The sequence below is a fragment of the Astatotilapia calliptera genome, chromosome 3 (genome assembly GCF_964374335.1).
Source record: "Astatotilapia calliptera chromosome 3, fAstCal68.1, whole genome shotgun sequence".
Taxonomy (NCBI): Eukaryota; Metazoa; Chordata; class Actinopteri; order Cichliformes; family Cichlidae; genus Astatotilapia; species Astatotilapia calliptera.
In genome coordinates, this window is record NC_137424.1 from 19,681,098 (window position 1) to 19,702,666 (window position 21,569).

At 41.7% G+C, this 21,569-nt stretch overlaps 1 protein-coding gene and 1 long non-coding RNA gene across 2 annotated transcripts in view; both read right to left on the reverse strand.

Moving 5' to 3' along the window:
• LOC113035143 (NACHT, LRR and PYD domains-containing protein 12-like) overlaps positions 1 to 21,569 on the reverse strand; it is a 140,408-nt gene that overhangs the window by 56,339 nt on the left and 62,500 nt on the right. The window lies entirely within an intron of this gene.
• On the reverse strand, positions 1,287 to 6,846 carry LOC145425297 (uncharacterized). The gene is made up of 2 exons (XR_013905960.1): positions 4,313 to 6,846; positions 1,287 to 3,637 (listed from the first exon to the last, which is right to left on the reverse strand). It is a non-coding gene; the product is annotated as an uncharacterized LOC145425297 (long non-coding RNA).

The window sequence follows — 21,569 nt, forward strand, 5'->3', positions numbered from 1 at the left end:
ACACAGGAGTGGAGTCGATATTTAAGTGAGGAGGAAGCTCTGAGGAGTCACAGCTGGCAGAGACACTTTATAGTTTGCCAAAACCTCCTACGGTCGTTTGGACTGTCAGTCGTTAAAGTAAAAAATAGTTACATCTTGATGATGGAGGCAGTAATCCGATTACACAGCTAATGAAAACGTAGCCAATCAGCATCAGAGCCAGACTTCCTGCCCAGGCCTGGTTTCTCTCATGTAGGAGATCGGCCGGTACTGAACCAAACCAGGCCTGTCCCGACCTTTCACCCTGACCTGGCAAAAAGGGGCGTGTCTGTCCACAAAGTAGACACAACTCTCCTGTAAATGTTCCCAAACTGACATTGTCAGCCTGTTTAATACGACCCCAGTTCAAACTGATGCGGGCTCGGAGCGTGAGATTTTAGTGTTTCTCACAGCACCAACTACGCAGTGATCACTCAGGTCGTTGGCAAAAACTGCAGATGTGGAAAACTTACGCAGCATGTTAGTTAAAAAAGGTCAATAAGAGCAGATTTATCTGGGTGTTTAGGATCAAGGCGTGTGAGGCTTTAAATAATTTGAGTCAGTTTTAAAAACAAGCAGCGTGCCTTAAAATCATCAGACACAGAAGAAAGCCAGTCCCAATGAAAATCATCCATCTGAAAGACGTCATTAAAATGCAGCTCAGATAAAAGTTGAACCAGAGACGGTGATGTGCTGGGGGAAGCAGGTGGAGGCTGATAGCAGCCAACAACAGTCTGATTTCCAAACAGATCAATAGTTAAGGCCAAGATTTCAAATGGCTGAGGTGCAGATGGAGAGAACAAGACTTGAGCAGCAAGACAGAGCTTCACATAAACTTCCAGACCTCCGCCTTTTCTGGGACAGTCTGAGAGCTAAATGTTAAATCCATCAGTTGCTACGTTTTTATCCAGTAAAGATTTGGAAAGTCTCAGAAACAACAACGATACCAGCACCGCTTGAACAGCCCAGATTCCAATCATATCCATGTCAGGAAGCACACGACGTGATGCACGTGTAACCCAGACAGTTTTTAACATCTGCTGGTGTTTCACATTCAGCCAGAGGCCCAGGGTTAGGTTGGATACCAGACAATAATAAAAGCATCGTTATTAGACTCTAGAGCTCGTTTATAGCTGACACCACATGTAGAGTTTAAGTTCACACAGAGACGATGACATTTTTCTAAAATCAGCAAACAATAAACAAGAAATGTAACAAGAGTTTCAGAAGAAGCTGTTTTACAGAGAAATGATTCCCTGAAGACAAAATTATTATTATCATCTTTATTTCTCCAGGTGAAAATTTAATTGAGATTAAAAATGTGGTTTTCAAGAGAGACCTGGCATCATGGCAGCAAGAGTCAGAAATACATCATAATTCAAACAAATACAAAATAGGAAAAACATCCTACATAAACTTCATAAAGTTTCATTAACAGACTTTGAACAATGGACTTCAAACTTCCCCCCAAAACAACAGAAACACATTTGAAGATAATGAATGACATTTATCCCTCTAAAGAAGGACTTAGACTACGATTTAATATGAATGAGAACATGTTCATAAATGGATGCAACCAAAGATTTCATCAATCCCTGATTTAGAGACAACAGAACGTTTGGTTTGATTTCACAAGATAAGAATGACGACTGAGTTGGAAGATTGTTTTACGTTTAGTCAAATCTTTCATACATAAAGTCGGATTACAAAATCATCCCCTAAGTTTGTTGTTTTATTCAAGGAATTGAAATTATAGAGAAAATCTGTGAAATGACTTAAAGAAAACAAACCACAAAAACTCTATGATGCTCTAAACCTCCTGGTTTAGGTCGGACACCTTTCTGATGATGAGTGCATCTAACATTTCCTCAGAAGTCAATGTGCCATATGATTGCATTAGCAATAAATTACACACTATATAGAACCACTTCATAGGATTATATTTGTGCACAGATGTTTGCAGCTATCAACGAATATTTATCAGCTATTTTGAAACAAAAAAAGACTTTTTATCCATAACAGCAAATGAACTGTACAACAGAAAATACAAATGGTATTTATGGTCTCCTCACAACAATGATAAGAAAAATAAACTGGGCCAATATGTCATGTTTCTTAATACAGAGACACACATGTTAATGTGATCTCTGGTCTCCTCTGAGTGGGAGTTATTATAACTGACTGTAAAAAGTCAGCACAAGGAAAATAAACTCCACCTAAACTTGGTTTATATCTGACCCAGACAGACTGCAGGTCATAACTTCTTACCTGAAGTTCAGTTCACCTGACACTCGGACCGGCAGCCGCCTCGGGTCTCTGCTCCTCCTGCCTCCCCTTTCCCTCATCCACCTGCTGCCTCTGTGGAAGCTCTGCCATAGCCACCACCAAACAACTGACTTATTTTTACACATCGACCAGCATCCGGACAATCCGCCATCTTTCATTGTTTATACCGTTACAAAAAAATAAAAAAACATCATCAGCCCATTAAAAACGAAAAATCACCATCAGTATGCCCGATGGCCAGTCCAGCTATGGTCGTGCCATCAGTTAACCCTTCACGTGGCAGCTGTGACACGCGTGCCCAGGGTTGCCGACCCCTGCTCTAAAGCATCTGATTTGGATTCCTGAGATCAAATATATTTTCCTTTGGCTTTGTTTTCTTCCCATTTGTGGCTTTAATGTAGTGTTACATCCTGTTTGTTTGCTTCCATCTGTATACATGTCCAGATTCACTGTTATGTTTCTATTCTTACATTGCTGTGTGATCACTGTTCCCTCTGCTGACTGATGTGACCTTTTGTATCTCACACTGATACTTGTCATATTTGTATCTGCGCCTAAAAGATAAAAAGTTTTCCATGCTAAAACACAGCTCCACCTCCTGCAGTTCTCCCTCTGAACCACTAGATGTCTCTGTTATCTAAATGAAGACGTACAGCACAGCAACCACAGCAGCGCTCAGATCACACGTGTCCTGTTATTATGTATAAAAGCATGAAACAGGTGAGACAGGTGGGATCAATATTAATGTTGTGGAAATATATGAAAAAGCAACAGAAGAGTGAAAACATTTCGTGTTTCTAGAAAGATCTTTCAGCTCACAGCTGCTCACAGACTGTATTTACAAGTGACAAACTGCAACTCTACAGTACATCTACAGTATATATCAAATATATTCTGTATTCAAATCTATTGAGTGATGTTTGAAAGTCTTTCCAGGTGAGTTTGATCCAGGAGGGTCTGAAGCCAGAGTCAGACAGAGACTGTGCAGAGACTGTAGAAGGACAGAGCAGCAGCAGAGCAGTCCAGATACACTGATGATCCTCTGTCAGATCCAGAGGGACACACAGGGATGATGCTGGACTCTACATTGTGTCTGACAGTGGAGCTGTTCTCAGAGCAGTTCACTCTGCAGCACTGACAGTCATCTGCACTTCTTCTCATTCCTCTGTCAGTCACTGCTGGATGAAGCTCTCCTCTCCACCTCCCAGTAACATGGCCCAGTCAGAGCGTCTCTACACACAAGCTGCTGCTGCTTCAACCTCTCTGGATCATCAGGACACAGCTCCTCCTCTCTCAGCACACACACCGTCCTGTTTACCATCATCAGCTCCACCTGCAGAGAGAAGAAGGAAGAGCAGAGGAGATAAACGAGTGTTTCCAGAGACTCTTCATCAGCTGTCAGTCAGTGATGCAGCACATCCAGTATAAAGAGCAGCAGGGACTTCAGTGCTGGGACTGTACTAGGACTCATTGTTGCTTCACTTTTTCTAATCTTTGGATTTTTATTGAAGTTGATGAAAATGTTTTTCCCTCCTAGTTTGAGTTTGGACTTTCATTCATTAGAAGAACCTTGGTGTGTCCACTCTGAGCTCTGTAGGAACCCCAACAACAAGCCCAACAATCCAGATGGACGGTTCCAGCTGTTAACTGGAGGAATTTCATCCAAACATCTGCTCTCACTAAATTCTTCCTCACCTACAGACTGTGTTCTTCACTGCTTTAAACTTGGAAACGAATGCAGTCATTGGTCTGCGTGCTGCTTTGTTCAGAGAGCTGATTGGCTGTTGACAGTGTTTGATCTGAGCGTGTCAGCCGTTACCATGGTGACCATAAAGGTGAGAAACAGGAAGTGTTTGTGTCCAATCCTGAAGCCTGTCACCATTCTCCTCTCACAGCTTCACTGAGAAGCTGCAGCTTTACAGGAAACACTGGATCTTTGTTTCATACTGACTGTGTTTAGTACAATACTGCTGACAGCACCACCCACTCACTCCATCACTCTACTTACTCCAGAGTCTTCAGTCTGTAGTCTGGACTCTGCTGAAGATCAGACAGCTGCTTTACATCTGGATCCTTCAGGTTGTTTCCCCACAGGTCCAGCTGTCTCAGATGGGAGGGGTTGGACTTCAGTGCTGCTGCCAGATAATCACAGCTGATCTCTGACAAACCACAGTAACTCAATCTGTATAAAGAATGAAAGATGTAAGTTTATTAGACAAAGTGTGAGCTTGAAATCATTCAGTGTTTCATCATCTGTTCAGAGCTGAAGAAGGTTCAGAATGTAGAAGTTTAGAAAATGGAAACTCCAAACAGCTGAAGCCAACAGGAAGCAGCTTCAAACAGGAAACTGTGCAGAGTTTCAGACTATATGTCCTGATGCAGCCAGTTGGATTTTGGAGATTTGAATCTCTGTTCTGTGACTAAGTTCTTGAATCATTTCTTCCAGTTGGTCCAACAAGACAGACTAAGTGTTGGACATGTGTTGTGGCTCCATTAGGGGAGCTTCTAAATGTGATGTGATGGCCCCTCTGGGTCTGTCAGGTCACAGCACTGAAGAGAGCTCAAACTGGGCACACAGTTGTTCCAGTCTGGACCAAAGACTCTATACTGGGACTGAGGGACTGCTTTGACTGCACCCACTGGGACTTTTTAAAGGCTCATGTTCTCACTTAGATCATCGATTTCTACTTACATTTCTTTCTGGGAAAAATGGGGATTACTTTGGAAACAGGAAGTATTTTCCCCAATAAGCAGCCCTGGATTAGTAAATCACTCCAACATGTTCTCAGGCAGAAGAAGCTGTCTTGTTATGAGGGAGAGATGAAAAAGATTGAGGCACAGAAACTCGTTGAAAGAGAGATAAAGCAGCTAAAATCAGGTGTAAAAGTAAAGCAGAGGATGAGCTGAATAAAGGACACTCAAGGCTGGCTTGGAAAGGAATGAAGTCCATGGTGGGGATGCAGAACAAGGAGCAAAGATGAATGTGATGCTGAATCAGCAGAAGACTTGGACTCATTTGATTCCAGCTTTGATATCATTGATTTCAATGAAGAGCTTTGTGATTGTAGCAAAGGGCTGGTAGCTCTGAGAGTCCCACTGATGAGGTGTTTGTGTGGAAATCTCTTAGTGGGACCAAAGAGAGAAAAAGCCCTGGTCCTGATGCTGTGGGAGGGAAATGATTGAAGTGTGCTGTGAGGAACTGACTGGGAGATTTTCACACATTTTCCAGTCCTCCTTGGAACAACAGGAAGTTCCCAGCATATGGAAACAAAGGTTAAGTGTCCTATGGCACTCAGTGATGATGGTGCTGTGGCCCCACCACCTCCACCTCTTTGTAAAGGAACTAACTGTAATCTGAAGCTTCAAATGGAACTAAGACTTCCTCCACTAGGTGGCAGTGTCTGATGAGAAAGTGTTAGTGGAGCTGGCCTGGAGTCAGAAACAGGAAGATGCAGGATTTGGGCTGAAATGGGGAAAAGTGGTTCGCACTAGTGCCTTAAAGCAAGAAGGTTGTAGGTTGAAGCTTGTTGGCCTTTCTGTGGAGGTTGGATGTTCTCCCACAGTCCAATGAAATGCTGCTTAGGTTCATTGGTGCTTCTAAATTGGCTGTAGGTGTGGATGTGAGAGAGTGCTTCTCTGTCTCTCTCTGTTGGCCCTGTGATGGACTGCTCACCTGTGCAGGTGGACCACGCCTCTTGCCCTATGACAGCTAGGGCACAGGCTGCAGCCCTGTGAGCCTAAGCTGAATAAACAGTTAGCAAAAATGATCCATAGATGGCCTGAAATCCCCCAGTTAGCAGTTTGGTAGATAGCTATGACATGCTAATCCCATCCAGCAGCTGTATTCTACCTGTAAGCTGATCCCTGCTGAGCCAAAGCACTTTTTCATATACAAATTACAACCTTTAATAGAAACCTATTGGTCAGCATCTTATTAGCCTGCTGTTAGCTTCATTCCACAGAAAACTGAGAGAAACTAACAGAGTTGATAAAGAATAAAGAGAAATGTGCTGATTTAAAGCCTTTGAAGTGCTTCAGATGATCTCTGTCCACTTCTGTCCACTCATTCATTCATGTAAGCTTTCTAATGCAGCTTTGATCTTCACAGTCTGCTTCATGAAACTCATTCTAACCCTGAATGTCAGAGTGTTCCTCCTTCTCTTTCCCATCATTCATGCTGGCAGTGGAGGAGATTTGGATGTTGGACTGTGTTTTGGATGATGTGTGTATGTTTGTGTTGGACTGCTGTCTGTAAAGCAAACGCACATTTTGCTTTGGATTTCAGTGTCAGACAGACTTTAAGGTGGAATGAAGAGTTGGAGAGTTTCACAGTGAATTATCCAGTGGAGGATTTTTCTTCTTCTTTGAAGGTTTGAAATGTGAACATTGTTCTGCTGCAGTCAATGGACTAAACCAGAGAAGAAGAAAACAGACTTTACCATGAAGATCCTCAGTGTGGATCAGTATAATATCAGCCTGATGTCTGCAGTTTAGTGTCAGCACAACTTTCACATCATATTCATCTCAGCACAACTAAAACATGCTGACTGACCTCAGAGTTTCAAGTCCACATCCTGGACTCTCCAGGAAACCACACAGATGCTTCACTCCTGAATCCTGCAGGTTGTTGTTGTAGCTCAGGTGCAGCTGTCTCAGATGGGAGGGGTTGGACTTCAGTGCTGCTGCCAGATAATCACAGCTGATCTCTGACAAACCACAGCCCCACAATCTGTATAAAGAATGAAAGATGTAAGTTTATTAGACAAAGTGTGAGCTTGAAATCATTCAGTGTTTCATCATCTGTTCAGAGCTGAAGAAGGTTCAGAATGTAGAAGTTTAGAAAATGGAAACTCCAAACAGCTGACAGAGTTCATACGCCTTTGTCAGGGTCAAATTCAAGCAAGACCATGTGAAAATTAAAACACATCATCCTAGGTGAACTTAAACACCTTTGTTCCCCTTTTGTTAAGACATAGAAAAGTACACCACACAAAAATACTGCAAAAGTAAACGGTCGCCTTAAATACATAGTGTATAAACTCAAAATGCACATTTCACTTCAAATTAAGATTAAGGCTTTGAACAGATCACATAGTTCAGTTCAACATATAAGACTTTAAGAATGCACAAGCATCTACTTAAAATCTATTTAATTTATCATCCATGATATTATTTTGTACAATTCCAATGTATTTTGTTCATCTCCCTTAAATAAACAGGCAGTCTTAAAGTATGAAATATTCATATACAAACACATATAAATGTGTGTACTGTCTCAGTGGCTGATAGTACCCCACAGGCCTCAGTGTGAGCTTGAAGACATTTATAATGTTTAAGTAGTTTAATGTGCAGGTGCTGACGATAAACACATTTTGAATGAAAGCCGGGGAACTTTGGTAGCACAGAAACAAGTGGCTATTCTTTGTGACTATATGGATCACTCACAATACCATTATTTCACACAAAGGCACCAAATTAATACTCAAAAAAGCTGCAGCAATACACACAAATATAAACAGTACTTGGTGACTGTTAAGTCTAATTGTTGAATGTTGCCATTGTGTTTCTTAAATTTGTACAGTCTTAGTTCAAGCAGTAGGATCAAAGCCATTCCTTTGATCCTGGCCACCTCTCCAACCACTCTGTGCTGGGGGAGGTTTTATTGTAGATACATCCTATCTGGAAGATCTGTTTCTTTTGATGTAAACTTCCTGGGTTTACGACCCTTTGGTCAGCAGGAGGTCTGACACACACACACACACACACACACACACACACACACACACACACACACACACACACACACACTCTTACAGAAGTTCACACATATACATAAAATGCTTTGTCTTAGAACAAAGGGGGCGTGGCTTTGTTCTGACGTGTTTTGTGTGAACTGTCTCCCAATAAAAGGTAGCAGGAGGAGGTCAGATCTGTGGTCATTTTCGTGGTGGACACAGACGAGGCCTCCCTTTCGCAAATAATTGATCGATCGACTGTCTTGTTTTCTTCATGATGAATAAGTCTCTAGAATTAGCGGGGCTTGTGGAAACACAGACCCAACAGTGACAACTTTGCTTTTAGCCTTTAACCCTTCTTGACTACTTTTGATGTGGCCTCTATATTTTACCTTTAAAAACAGTTTATCTTGCCAATCTGTTATTTTCTCATTTTGACCAACTGTATCAGCACAATTTATCTAAATTCAGACAAAATTTAAAATACAAGTAGAAAGTGATATTTTGACTGTAAAAACCACACACGTTTAACGAATCATCTTCATAACTTGAAATGCAAATAGAGATTGTACATTTTTAAAAATACGCACACGTTTTGCAAACAACAAAGTTAAATGGTACTATTTACCAAAAAATGCAGCCAAGGCTCAGACGTTTTTCATATAATCATTTCAAACTATTTACAGAACAATCAGGTGTCAAACAATAGTTTGTGTCACTCTAACACATATGAGAACAGCACAGGGATAAACCTGCAGGTCTGACAGCAGGTGTGTCACTCAGCGTTTACACTGCAATCTGCCTTTGTTGGCTTTAAGGCAGCAACTGTGACGATCACTAGTAGAACTGACACACAAAACAAAACAACAGCTACACACTAAATACACAAGACAACAAACTAACTTGAGACCAAACACGGTAAACGTCACAAATCTCTCACGTATCAAAACTCTCTCTCTTTCGCTCACTCGCTCTCTCTTGCCGGTCACTCCTAAAACTTCCCCCTTTTGCTAAACAACCAAATGTCATGTTTCCATATCATTTTTGATTGGTCGACATGGTACATTTTCCCACCTATAGGGCTTTGGAGCGTGATGTCACGGGAGATGGGCCACGCCCCCTTCCGCCATGACAGTAGGCCAGCCAAAGGATACCATTTCAGCTATGGATCGTACGTGTTGTGTTGTCGGTTGCAACGTTAGATCACACGATCGTGAAGGCAAGAAGCTGGATAACGGGCTCTCTTTTCATCGTTTTCCGTCCTGGAGGCAACGTGAGGGATCCCATGTATCCGATATTACTAAACAAAGACGTCAGGCTTGGATTGCAGCGGTGAGACGAGCGGATATCGAGTTCTCTGCAATCCCCAGCTTTTTGTTGGTTTGCTCACGGCATTTTCTTTCCGGTGAGTTCTAAATTAATTCATATCACTCTTGAAAGGCTTTTAGTGTTATTTTCAACGTGCTGAGGTCATAGATAATGAGATAAAACATGCTAATGTGTGATGCTGCAGAACCACATCATGTCGACTGAGTAGCTTATGATTTGGCATTATTGCAGGCAAACCAGCATATGAAATGGATGTAACAAATCCAGACTGGGCACCAACACTGCACATGGGGCATGACGACATACCTGTATCAGACTCGGACCGGCACTCAAGGCGTACGCAACGGAAGCGAAAAAGAGCACCCATCGGAGGTAAACAACCCCCCCCCCCTCTAAAAACATACTAAATTGCTATCACTGTACACTAATCCGCACATAACTTCCAGATGAATCACACACCTGTCATTGGAATATTGGTGTACATTTACCTTATGTCTAATTTTATCTTACAGGCTTTCGTTATGCAGCTGCAGAGTCTGAAGGTGTGCCCCGTGCAGAAGTGATTGATGAAGATCTGACAGAAGACCAACAGCAAAATCACAATGTCATGGAGGCAGTGGACAGCAGTTGTGTTGGACAAGTGGAGGTTGAGGTACCAGCTGCAAATGTGGATATACTGAAGAAATGTAAACCTTTTAAAATGATGACAGATTACAAACTCTCAGCTGTGTCTGTAATCAAACCTCTGTAACTTTGCTTCACTTCAGCAGCATCAGCTCATGTTCACATGTTGATTCATGGTTTGCTTCAGTTTTTGATGGACTGCAGAATATTTTGAAGGTTATCTGCTATAAAAAGCCAGAACAGGAAAATCTGCTTCATGTGTTTCTGTTTGATCCTCAGTGACTTTGACACAAAGGCCTCTGCTGTGATGATCACACCTCTGATCAAGTCTCACTGTGTCAGCTTTGTTTTTATACATATGGATATGTGCTGATAAATGATCAGAGTTATAATATTTCCCACTGTCTGCTGTGTGCCGTGACCTTTGACCTGCTAAAGACAGTCAGCTGTGGATTATTCATTGTTGTGTCTGATACTTAGAACTGTGAGGAAGAACACTACACAGTTAATCAGGGTCCCCTCTCTCTGAATCAGGAAAGGTGGGCAGGCCGCGTGTGGGCCGCGGGCCATACGTTGAGTCTCACTGTTTGAAATGTGAACATTGTTCTGCTGCAGTCAATGGACTAAACCAGAGAAGAAGAAAACAGACTTTACCATGAAGATCCTCAGTGTGGATCAGTATAATATCAGCCTGATGTCTGCAGTTTAGTGTCAGCACAACTTTCACATCATATTCATCTCAGCACAACTAAAACATGCTGACTGACCTCAGAGTATCAAGTCCACATCCTGGACTCTCCAGGAAACCACACAGATGCTTCACTCCTGAATCCTGCAGCTTGTTGTTGGAGCTCAGGTCCAGCTGTCTCAGATGGGAGGGGTTGGACTTCAGTGCTGCTGCCAGATAATCACAGTTGATCTTTGACAAACCACAGAGCCTCAATCTGTATAAAGAATGAAAGATGTAAGTTTATTAGACAAAGTGTGAGCTTGAAATCATTCAGTGTTTCATCATCTGTTCAGAGCTGAAGAAGGTTCAGAATGTAGAAGTTTAGAAAATGGAAACTCCAAACAGCTGAAGCCAACAGGAAGCAGCTTCAAACAAACACAACAAGAGAAAAAACTCTGAATGTTTCACATTAAAGTCGTACATTTCTCATAAAAACAGGACAAAGACTTGAAAAAGTCGTGTTTTTCCTTCCAGGAACCACAAGGCTTCACTTTTAAAGGTGAAGTGTGAAAGAAATGGACATATTTGAAGTCCAACACCTTTTTCCAGTCACATTATTAAAGCAGACAAACTACAAGCTCATTTTCATTCCAACAAGTCATCTTCTGACCTGGACTAACAACACTGGTCTCTATGTGCAGCTGGCTGTGAGACCAGTGCTCAGGGAGCGTCTACAAAGTGCAACACTGAAAGAACATCACACACTAGCTTTGTCCCAAAACGTCGGCTGCATCCTTTGGAGGACCCGGTATTCGCGGTCTACGTGGGCCGGGTCCTTCAAAGACCGAAAAGGCTGGAAGTGCGAGGCTGTGAAATGGGACGGTCTAGACTTCAGATTTGCGTCACCGCTGTGTTGGTGGAGTTTAATAAACTCGGCCGTCTGCTCCTTGCTATCTAAAATATAACAGGACACTGGCGTAAATTCTCAACCGTCTCACACTTCTGTTTAATCAGTTTCCTGTTTAACGTTTATTCAGCTGTGTGAAAATCCCGGAGGAACTTTGATCTCAGCCAAACCGATTTACTTCGGAACAAATAAAACACAGAAAAAAGGCAAACAATTACATTTTTAAGTTATCCGAGTGACTTATATATCGTGTTTCACCTGAGTAGTGAAAGAGCGGGGTCTGAAAACGATGAAGCCGGGAGTCCGCTGCTCTCGCCGGCTGGAGTGACCATTGAACCCGGGGAAGCCGGGGCTTGCTAGCGAGCGGGTGGGTAACAGACGTCTCCGAAAACGTCGGCACACTTTTGCAAATATGCGATGTCTTGATAAACCAAGCAGATATTTGAAGTTTACACAGCTACTTTCTCGCCTGAAAATATGTTAAAAGTTTATTTTGTGACCCAGAAAGATTAATAAGAGTAATTTGAAAACTTAGTAGCTGCCGCCATTGTTGGCAGCTGAAATTTGGCTGGGCCGCGCTATGAATTCTGGGATATGGTGGGCCACGAAGGACACACTCGACGAATCCTTCAAATTCAGGGAAATGAAGGACGCATTTGTCGGGCACATTTGAAGGAGTCGACAAATACGGACAGCCTTCATCGCCTGGCTGTGATGTAATCGGCCTTCAAATGCAGCCTCTGGAGGATGCAGCCGACGTTTTGGGACACAGCTACTAATTTGCTTCCATCATCCAACCTGAAGAGGAAACAGAGACGCCTCCCCTTCAAAGTAAAAGCTGCTCCTTTTGGACACAATATCAAAGAAAGTCTACAGTATAACATAGAAAAGACAGAACAAAGTTTTGGTTGTTTTTAAATTGTGCAGAAATGAAACTACACTAAGCTCAATTATGTGACAGACATTTCATCCCATGTCAGTTTGGCCTCATCCTGGGCTGGATTATCCAGCACACACTCTGACCACAGGTCCATGTTGAGCAGGATGAGCTGCTGGCTAATCTGGAGGCTGTAGCAGCAGCTCACAGTCACAGTGGATTTCCACTCATGAAAAAGCTCTGGCTGCTTCATTTCTCATCTCATATCAGAGACTTTAATGCTTCACTGAAGCTGTACTGTGATGCTTCCATATTCCAGTGAGGCCTCCATAATGATTTCAGCTGTTCTGTACACACACTGTGTGCCCTGTATGGCTCAAAGTCTCTGCAGCCTGTTTTTATCTGCTATCATCAGATCTTCATCATCCTCATTCACATCCCTCACACACTCTACAGCCTCATCAGCACTGACTTCATCTTCACTGACTGATGGAGCACAACATGAACCTGTGGAGGCTGAAACACTGTCCTGTCAAACATCTCCCCGTCACCACTCCACTTCTGTCAGCCTTTAAATGAACCCTGCTCAAGTCTGTCACTTCTGTTTGGAGCCAAAAGAGGTTAAAGATTATGCCACTACATTCTTGTCTAGAAAATATTAAAGTGTATTTGGTGACACACAAAAAAGGGTAAAAGTATAGTTTGGGTCCACACATGTCCAAACCCTGGTGTGTAGGCCTACTTAGTATTGAGAAAAGCCCACTAAAAGAACGCCCACCAGACCAAAGCAATGGTGTTGACTTGATCAGCATTAACCCCGCCCCCTGACTTTGATGGGTGAAGCTGACAAATAAAATGTATTTATGAACAGCGATGCAGGGCCAGGAGTAGCAACGTGAATTAAATAAATACATCATTAAATAATTCATTAAATGTGTCAGTAAAATAATTAAAATAGAAAACAAACCAACAAAATATGTAATTAACTAATTTGAATTGTACATAAATACTTAATGAATTATTTTAAATGAAATTAACCGATAATTCATTGTGATTTTGTTTTGTGTTTTGATGAGCTAATAATCAGCTCTCTTTTTCTCATTGTTGTTCTAAGCCGCTTATCCAAAGGTAAGGCACTACCTGTTGAATTATTTCCAAAGTGTGCCAAATTGGACATTACAAATTAAAGTCTACTCACTGAAATTACTGGGGAATGTCTGCTTTGATTTTGATGAGAATCTCATGACAGTACTGAGGATTTAATGCAGTTGGACTGCTAAAAATGATTGAATGCGGTTGGACCGCTAAAGGATTTAATACGGTTGGACCGTGGAAAGCAGTTGGACTGCTGAGTGATTTTAGTATATTAGGGAATTTGGTTATTGTTTGGGGTGGAGCCCGTATTGGTTATAAGGTTGGACCTGCTTCAGTCTTACACTTTTTTGGCTGTTTTACTGTTGTTCCAAAGTATTATAAATTATTCAAGAACGTCAGTTGGACTGATAGGAAGCGCAGTGCTCAGAGGTAACGCTTGCCAATGCCAAGGACGCTTAGGCATTGTCCTCGAAGAGGGATAGTCAGTTGGTCACTGTGGAGCTTGGGGCACTCCAGAATAACTAGGAGTTAGAGTCTCCTTACCGTTTGGAACGGTAGTCTGCGCTTTTTTGGCCAGCAGAAGTTGGACTTCGGGCGTGTAACTTTAACTTAAAACTTCGGGGTAAGCCTTGGCTGTGAAATGCCAAAAATAGAGCTTCAGGCAAAGTTTGGGTTGGTTGACGCTTTTAAATTGAGTTAGGGATTTTAGAGATGAGGCCAGAAACTGTTGGACAGATACTGGTTAATTGATCACAAAAAAGTTGGACTTTATCGGTTGGACCGTTAACTTAAATTTGTCGAAATTGTTTAGGCGCTAAAGCTGACAGATGTGACAGTGGTTGTAAATATAAGACGTCTTTGTAATATAAAATAAGAGATCTCTGTGTGAAAGGAGTCTGAGGCAGTGCTGGAGCTATTTTTAGACTGTGTGTGTGTGAGTGTGAAAATGCAAATTAGTCAGCAGTGAACTGTTTAAACCACAGTTGGTTTTACAAATACTGCTGCAAACATTGTTGAGTGTGTGTTTAAGACGCCATTTATGTTCATTAGAGGGCTATAAATAAAGTTTTGAGTTGCCGTAGTGGATGTATAGTAATTGACTGAGTTTTGATATATAAATATAGTGAGTGCACTGTATATATTTAAGACTAACATATTACTTTTAGGAGTAACCTCTCATCAGCAATAAATGCTGGTGTGTTTTATTTTTTCTATTCTATGTGTGTGCTGTGAGAATTAATAGAGGTTTCAATTGTTTTCTTTGACTTGCTCTTTCTGATTATGAAAGGCATGTCTGAAATACTCTTAGGAAAGCGTGTTGTGAGTATATTCCTCAACTCTTGTCACAGTTTAAGTGTGTGAATGCTGTGAGTAGCAGGTTTTGAGTGATTGGGTGTGATTTGTACAAAATAATAAATAATAATAACACTATGAAAGTTGATAGTAGAGTGAGTGCAGAAGTGGAAGTGTGAGAGAAAAGGCGGTGTGTGTGTGAGACGATCTGACAAACGCAAAGAATTTAGTATATTTAGAAGTGTGTGCGTGAAATAAGGGTGAATTGTTTTAGATCAAGACTTAGTAAAACAAGAGTTTTATTAGCCTGTAAAAAAAACAAAACAGGAGAGATAGAAACAGAAAATATGGTTCTGAGCAGCTGCAAGGTTGACAGGAAATGGTGTGTGTGACAGGAACTTTGCATGCCCATAAAAGGAACTGACTGTGACAAGTGAGCACACAGAGAGAGAAACATACGAGTTAAACTCCAGGCAGATGAAGCAAATGGAGGTTTTAAGAAAAGAAATGAAAAGGATATTAATTGTATGCTTTAGTGTGTCAATACAGGTGGACTTCTTTCAACCTAGAATCTTGAGTACAAAACCATTGATTAACAGAATTGGGAGGAAAACAGGCCAGATTTTGGCTTAAAATTTTACAGCTTGACCTCCCACTTGTCCCGATCCTGAGAAGAAGCTCATAGGACAGTTAATCTCCTGATGAAGACCGACAGAACATCGTGGACTTCAAGAATTAACAGCAGGCAAAAGACAGTGCAACTGAAACTACACTGACGATACCAGCAGCAGCATGGAAGAAAAGCACGTGATGGAAAATGCACGGTGAACTGCAGGCTGGTAAGAACAGTGTGACATAACTGTTTAAAGACACTGAATGGGATATTTTGCCAGGCTGGGATTTAATCTAAAAGGAAAATACTGAAAAGAGCAACGGAGAAGAAACAGAGAAGAAACAGACTGTGTTTGCTGGGGATCACAAGACAACAAAGGACACTAAGAGAAGGGCACAGGGGCCAGTGGGAAGGTGAAGCCCAGACGAGTTCGACTGCGAGAATAGAGGGTACAATTGGGTTGAAATTGAAGCCGGAACTCAGGATGGTTTAGGGATGTCCACGTCACAAACAAAGAGGTAAACAAAAAGAAGGTAAAATAAAGAGAGAAAATAACTGACAATTACATTAATGAATAGAAGACACACATACAGATATTACATAGATTTATTTTTAGGATAAAGGGGAGAGCTTATACGTAGAAATGACTTTTTATACATATTGCATTTTGTGCCTTTAAGGGAGTTGTGGCTCAATTCGTCTCTTGTGGGTCACGAGCCTTTGGCTAGCGCTATGATTAGCCAATCTACTGTGAGGATGATATGAGTTATTGAAGGATTGCACACGCTTACAGACATATAGAGTCCATAAACACACATGACAGTATTGATTCCAGGCAAAAGGCCTCAAATTAATTCAGCGTTTAACTGAACTTGAGCTGGCCCTGTAACAAGTGACAGAAAAGAGGAACTGAATAGGAGTTTCTTGCTTTAGAGAAGGACCAAAGGAAGGAAAGCATATATTTTGGTTAAGTCTGATAAACTAGAATGAGAAGGTATTGTTACATCAAAGGAGCAAGATGAAATAAAAAGGCTGTACCAAAAACAGGCTATAACATAGGAAATGTGAGTTTTAAAATGAAGTTAGTGTTAACACACAGGAGTTGTTTCAAGGCAGCGTTTAGCTGTGATAAAATGTATGCAGGAGTAATTGCTTATATGTTTAAACTTAATTGATTAAAGTGGTTGTTTTTTTTGGATCTTTTAGTAGAATAGGCGCTTATAATGATTTTCTTGTGAAAGGAGATTCTAGGTCAGAGTGGAGGCCTTGCAGCAGCGAGACTTCTGTGTACAGGATGTTGATGATTAGATAAGGCAAGCGACAGGAAACGCATGCAGGGACGTGAAAGCAGCGTTATAAGAGTTTTAAAATGATGAGTAACGTTGAAGAATATATATAAATACAAGTCAATAAGTCAAGAAGATAATTAGGATCAGGCTTTTGATTAAAGAGTCCCAAAGATGATAAGTTAGGGAGGTGCAGGAAAAGGTGTTTTGTTTGCTTTACAGAAGATCTCGGCAACCACAGGGGGGTGAGGATGCTGGAGGCCCGAGGCATGATGGACCACAAGAGAGGGACGCAGAAAAAACCTAATCTTACGCATGGAGTGTTCTCGAGGGGGAGCTGGTGTTTATTACTGGACCACTTAGATGACATGAGGTTGTCTGATTTGCTGAGCCAGAGGACGGCTAGAGAGGGTCAGAGCGGGAGTGGTGACCCCGATGTCCATGATGCCATGGATGGACATGGAAGCAGCTGAGTGGGCCGAGGAGTGACCCAACACAATGTATTGTGACCTCTGGTGTTCCAGAGGTCGAGAGAGGGAGTATTGAGATTGGAGAGATATTTTGCTGCTATTGTTAAAGGCTCATGTTCTCACTTAGATCATCGATTTCTACTTACATTTCTTTCTGGGAAAAATGGGGATTACTTTGAAAACAGGAAGCATTTTCCCCAATAAGCAGCCCTGGATTAGTAAATCACTCCAACATGTTCTCAGGCAGAAGAAGCTGTCTTGTTATGAGGGAGAGAAGAAAAAGATTGAGGCACAGAAACTTGTTGAAAGAGAGATAAAGCAGCTAAAATCAGGTGTAAAAGTAAAGCAGAGGATGAGCTGAATAAAGGACACTCAAGGCTGGCTTGGAAAGGAATGAAGTCCATGGTGGGGATGCAGGACAAGGAGCAAAGATGAATGTGATGCTGAATCAGCAGAAGACTTGGACTCATTTGATTCCAGCTTTGATATCATTGATTTCAATGAAGAGCTTTGTGATTGTAGCAAAGGGCTGGTAGCTCTGAGAGTCCCACTGATGAAGTGTTTGTGTGGAAATCTCTTAGTGGGACCAAAGAGAGAAAAAGCCCTGGTCCTGATGCTGTGGGAGGGAAATGATTGAAGTGTGCTGTGAGGAACTGACTGGGAGATTTTCACACATTTTCCAGTCCTCCTTGGAACAACAGGAAGTTCCCAGCATATGGAAACAAAGGTTAAGTGTCCTATGGCACTCAGTGATGATGGTGCTGTGGCCCCACCACCTCCACCTCTTTGTAAAGGAACTAACTGTAATCTGAAGCTTCAAATGGAACTAAGACTTCCTCCACTAGGTGGCAGTGTCTGATGAGAAAGTGTTAGTGGAGCTGGCCTGGAGTCAGAAACAGGAAGATGCAGGATTTGGGCTGAAATGGGGAAAAGTGGTTCGCACTAGTGCCTTAAAGCAAGAAGGTTGTAGGTTGAAGCTTGTTGGCCTTTCTGTGGAGGTTGGATGTTCTAAGCTGAATAAACAGTTAGCAAAAATGATCCATAGATGGCCTGAAATCCCCCAGTTAGCAGTTTGGTAGATAGCTATGACATGCTAATCTAGGGTTGCCAACTCCCTGAAAAATAAATAAGGGACACCTCGTGGCCAGGGCCGGGCGACCCAGTTGTCTTCACCCTTCCCAGTGTGGTGAATTTTCTAGCTCTTTTTTTGTGTGTGAAATTATTTTTTTTAACCCTTTGACTTGAATTTGATTTAAGTAGATGTGTATTCTTTGTGATATAAACACATGTGAAACAAATGATCATTTAGCCATTTATTTTTAGCTCAAAATGACAACATTAACACAGTAAAACAGGTCTCTTTCTTAAACAGAAGCCTGTCATGCTTAACTTTTGAGAAAATAAGTAAATCTTTCTTTAAAAGAACTCTGTCCTGCTTAACTTAAAATAATAGAAAACAATAGAAAGAAAAATATTCTTGTAACAGTGCACATTTAGTGCATTTAGTACAATTGGCTTCAGCTGAGGTATTATTTCAGCTTTTCTAATGCTAATCAGCTGCTCCTGTTTGTAAACCCGCTTGTTCCCATGATTACGCATCATAACTCATCATCATTATTCATCTATGTATTACTTTTATGTATTAGTCATCTATTTGTTGTAATCATCTATCCTTGCAGTTGTTTATTACACAAAATAAATTATATTATCACACTTCTGGCCACATAGCGCTGATATTCACTGCACATGCCCATATTAACGTTTTCCAGCCAGGTGTTTTCCTTTTCCCATTCTTCCCTTTCTCTGAGGGGAACAAACATTGCTGCTCTAATGCTGGGCTCACACTGTGCGATTTTTGGCCCATTTTTAGTGGTCGGACCGATTTTGGCCTTCATCGTGCGTCGTGTAGTATACGTGGGGTAACGAGAAGCGATTAACACCTCACGACCAGCTCCCGATCATCAATCGCTCGTGAGGGTGTCACCACAGCCGCTCACACTGCTCGCGCGCAAACACGTAAACGTCGGTGAAAAAGACGGAGCAGCACGGCTGTGCAGCGTGTGATCTGGACACAAGCGATGGAGGCACAACTTGTAGAACTTTGGAAAGCTCATCCGAGCCGTTTCGATGTGGCATCACAAAATTATCACGACCACAACAACCGTGAAAATAGTTGGATTTACACTGCTGCTCAATCACAGCTGCCTGATCAATGTTTTTCATTAGCAATTTAGCAAAGTTGATGGTGGTGGTGTGTGTGTCTGTGTGAGTGTAAGACGGAGAGAGAGAGAGCGCGACAGATTTTCTGTTATAACCTTCATTTTATGGAGGCACAGTGTGAGCACTCAGGTCGCATCAGAGCATCGGGCGGTATAGTGTGAGACCTGCATCGTGACCTACCAACTGCGAGCCAATCGTGCAGTTTGAGCAGGAGCTGAATAACGTGACTGAAAAAATCGCACAGTGTTTGCCCAGCTTTAGGTGTACTGTCGTCCGAGACTTGCACCGCAGTGTCAGCGTTTGTTTCCCTGTTGGCCATGCTTCTTGTTGTGGTCATCTGTTGTCTTCCGGTATTTTCTCCGTAAGCGACCTTTCCTCGACCAATGAGATGAGCGGTAATCTGAATTGTCATACTCGAATTGTCATAAGTGTGCTGTCAGCTCATTGGTCACAAAGCAGGAGAGAGGCTGGGAATTATGTTTTCAAACAAAGCGTTAATTCCATTAACATTTATAGACTACTTTTGATTCTCACTGTATTACGGGACAAAGTGCGTCCCTTATTAGCTCAATACGGGACGTGTACTTTTGTTTCTAAATACGGGACGATTCCGTATTTTAAGGGACGGTTGGCAACCCTATGCTAATCCCATCCAGCAGCTGTATTCTACCTGTAAGCTGATCCCCGCTGAGCCAAAGCACTTTTTCATATACAAATTACAACCTTTAATAGAAACCTATTGGTCAGCATCTTATTAGCCTGCTGTTAGCTTCATTCCACAGAAAACTGAGAGAAACTAACAGAGTTGATAAAGAATAAAGAGAAATGTGCTGATTTAAAGCCTTTGAAGTGCTTCAGATGATCTCTGTCCACTTCTGTCCACTCATTCATTCATGTAAGCTTTCTAATGCAGCTTTGATCTTCACAGTCTGCTTCATGAAACTCATTCTAACCCTGAATGTCAGAGTGTTCCTCCTTCTCTTTCCCATCATTCATGCTGGCAGTGGAGGAGATTTGGATGTTGGACTGTGTTTTGGATGATGTGTGTATGTTTGTGTTGGACTGCTGTCTGTAAAGCAAACGCACATTTTGCTTTGGATTTCAGTGTCAGACAGACTTTAAGGTGGAATGAAGAGTTGGAGAGTTTCACAGTGAATTATCCAGTGGAGGATTTTTCTTCTTCTTTGAAGGTTTGAAATGTGAACATTGTTCTGCTGCAGTCAATGGACTAAACCAGAGAAGAAGAAAACAGACTTTACCATGAAGATCCTCAGTGTGGATCAGTATAATATCAGCCTGATGTCTGCAGTTTAGTGTCAGCACAACTTTCACATCATATTCATCTCAGCACAACTAAAACATGCTGACTGACCTCAGAGTTTCAAGTCCACATCCTGGACTCTCCAGGAAACCACACAGATGCTTCACTCCTGAATCCTGCAGGTTGTCGTTGGAGCTCAGGTCCAGCTGTCTCAGATGGGAGGGGTTGGACTTCAGTGCTGCTGCCAGATAATCACAGCTGATCTCTGACAAACCACAGCCCCTCAATCTGTATAAAGAATGAAAGATGTAAGTTTATTAGACAAAGTGTGAGCTTGAAATCATTCAGTGTTTCATCATCTGTTCAGAGCTGAAGAAGGTTCAGAATGTAGAAGTTTAGAAAATGGAAACTCCAAACAGCTGACAGAGTTCATACGCCTTTGTCAGGGTCAAATTCAAGCAAGACCATGTGAAAATTAAAACACATCATCCTAGGTGAACTTAAACACCTTTGTTCCCCTTTTGTTAAGACATAGAAAAGTACACCACACAAAAATACTGCAAAAGGAAACGGTCGCCTTATATACATAGTGTATAAACTCAAAATGCACATTTCACTTCAAATTAAGATTAAGGCTTTGAACAGATCACATAGTTCAGTTCAACATATAAGACTTTAAGAATGCACAAGCATCTACTTAAAATCTATTTAATTTATCATCCATGATATTATTTTGTACAATTCCAATGTATTTTGTTCATCTCCCTTAAATAAACAGGCAGTCTTAAAGTATGAAATATTCATATACAAACACATATAAATGTGTGTACTGTCTCAGTGGCTGATAGTACCCCACAGGCCTCAGTGTGAGCTTGAAGACATTTA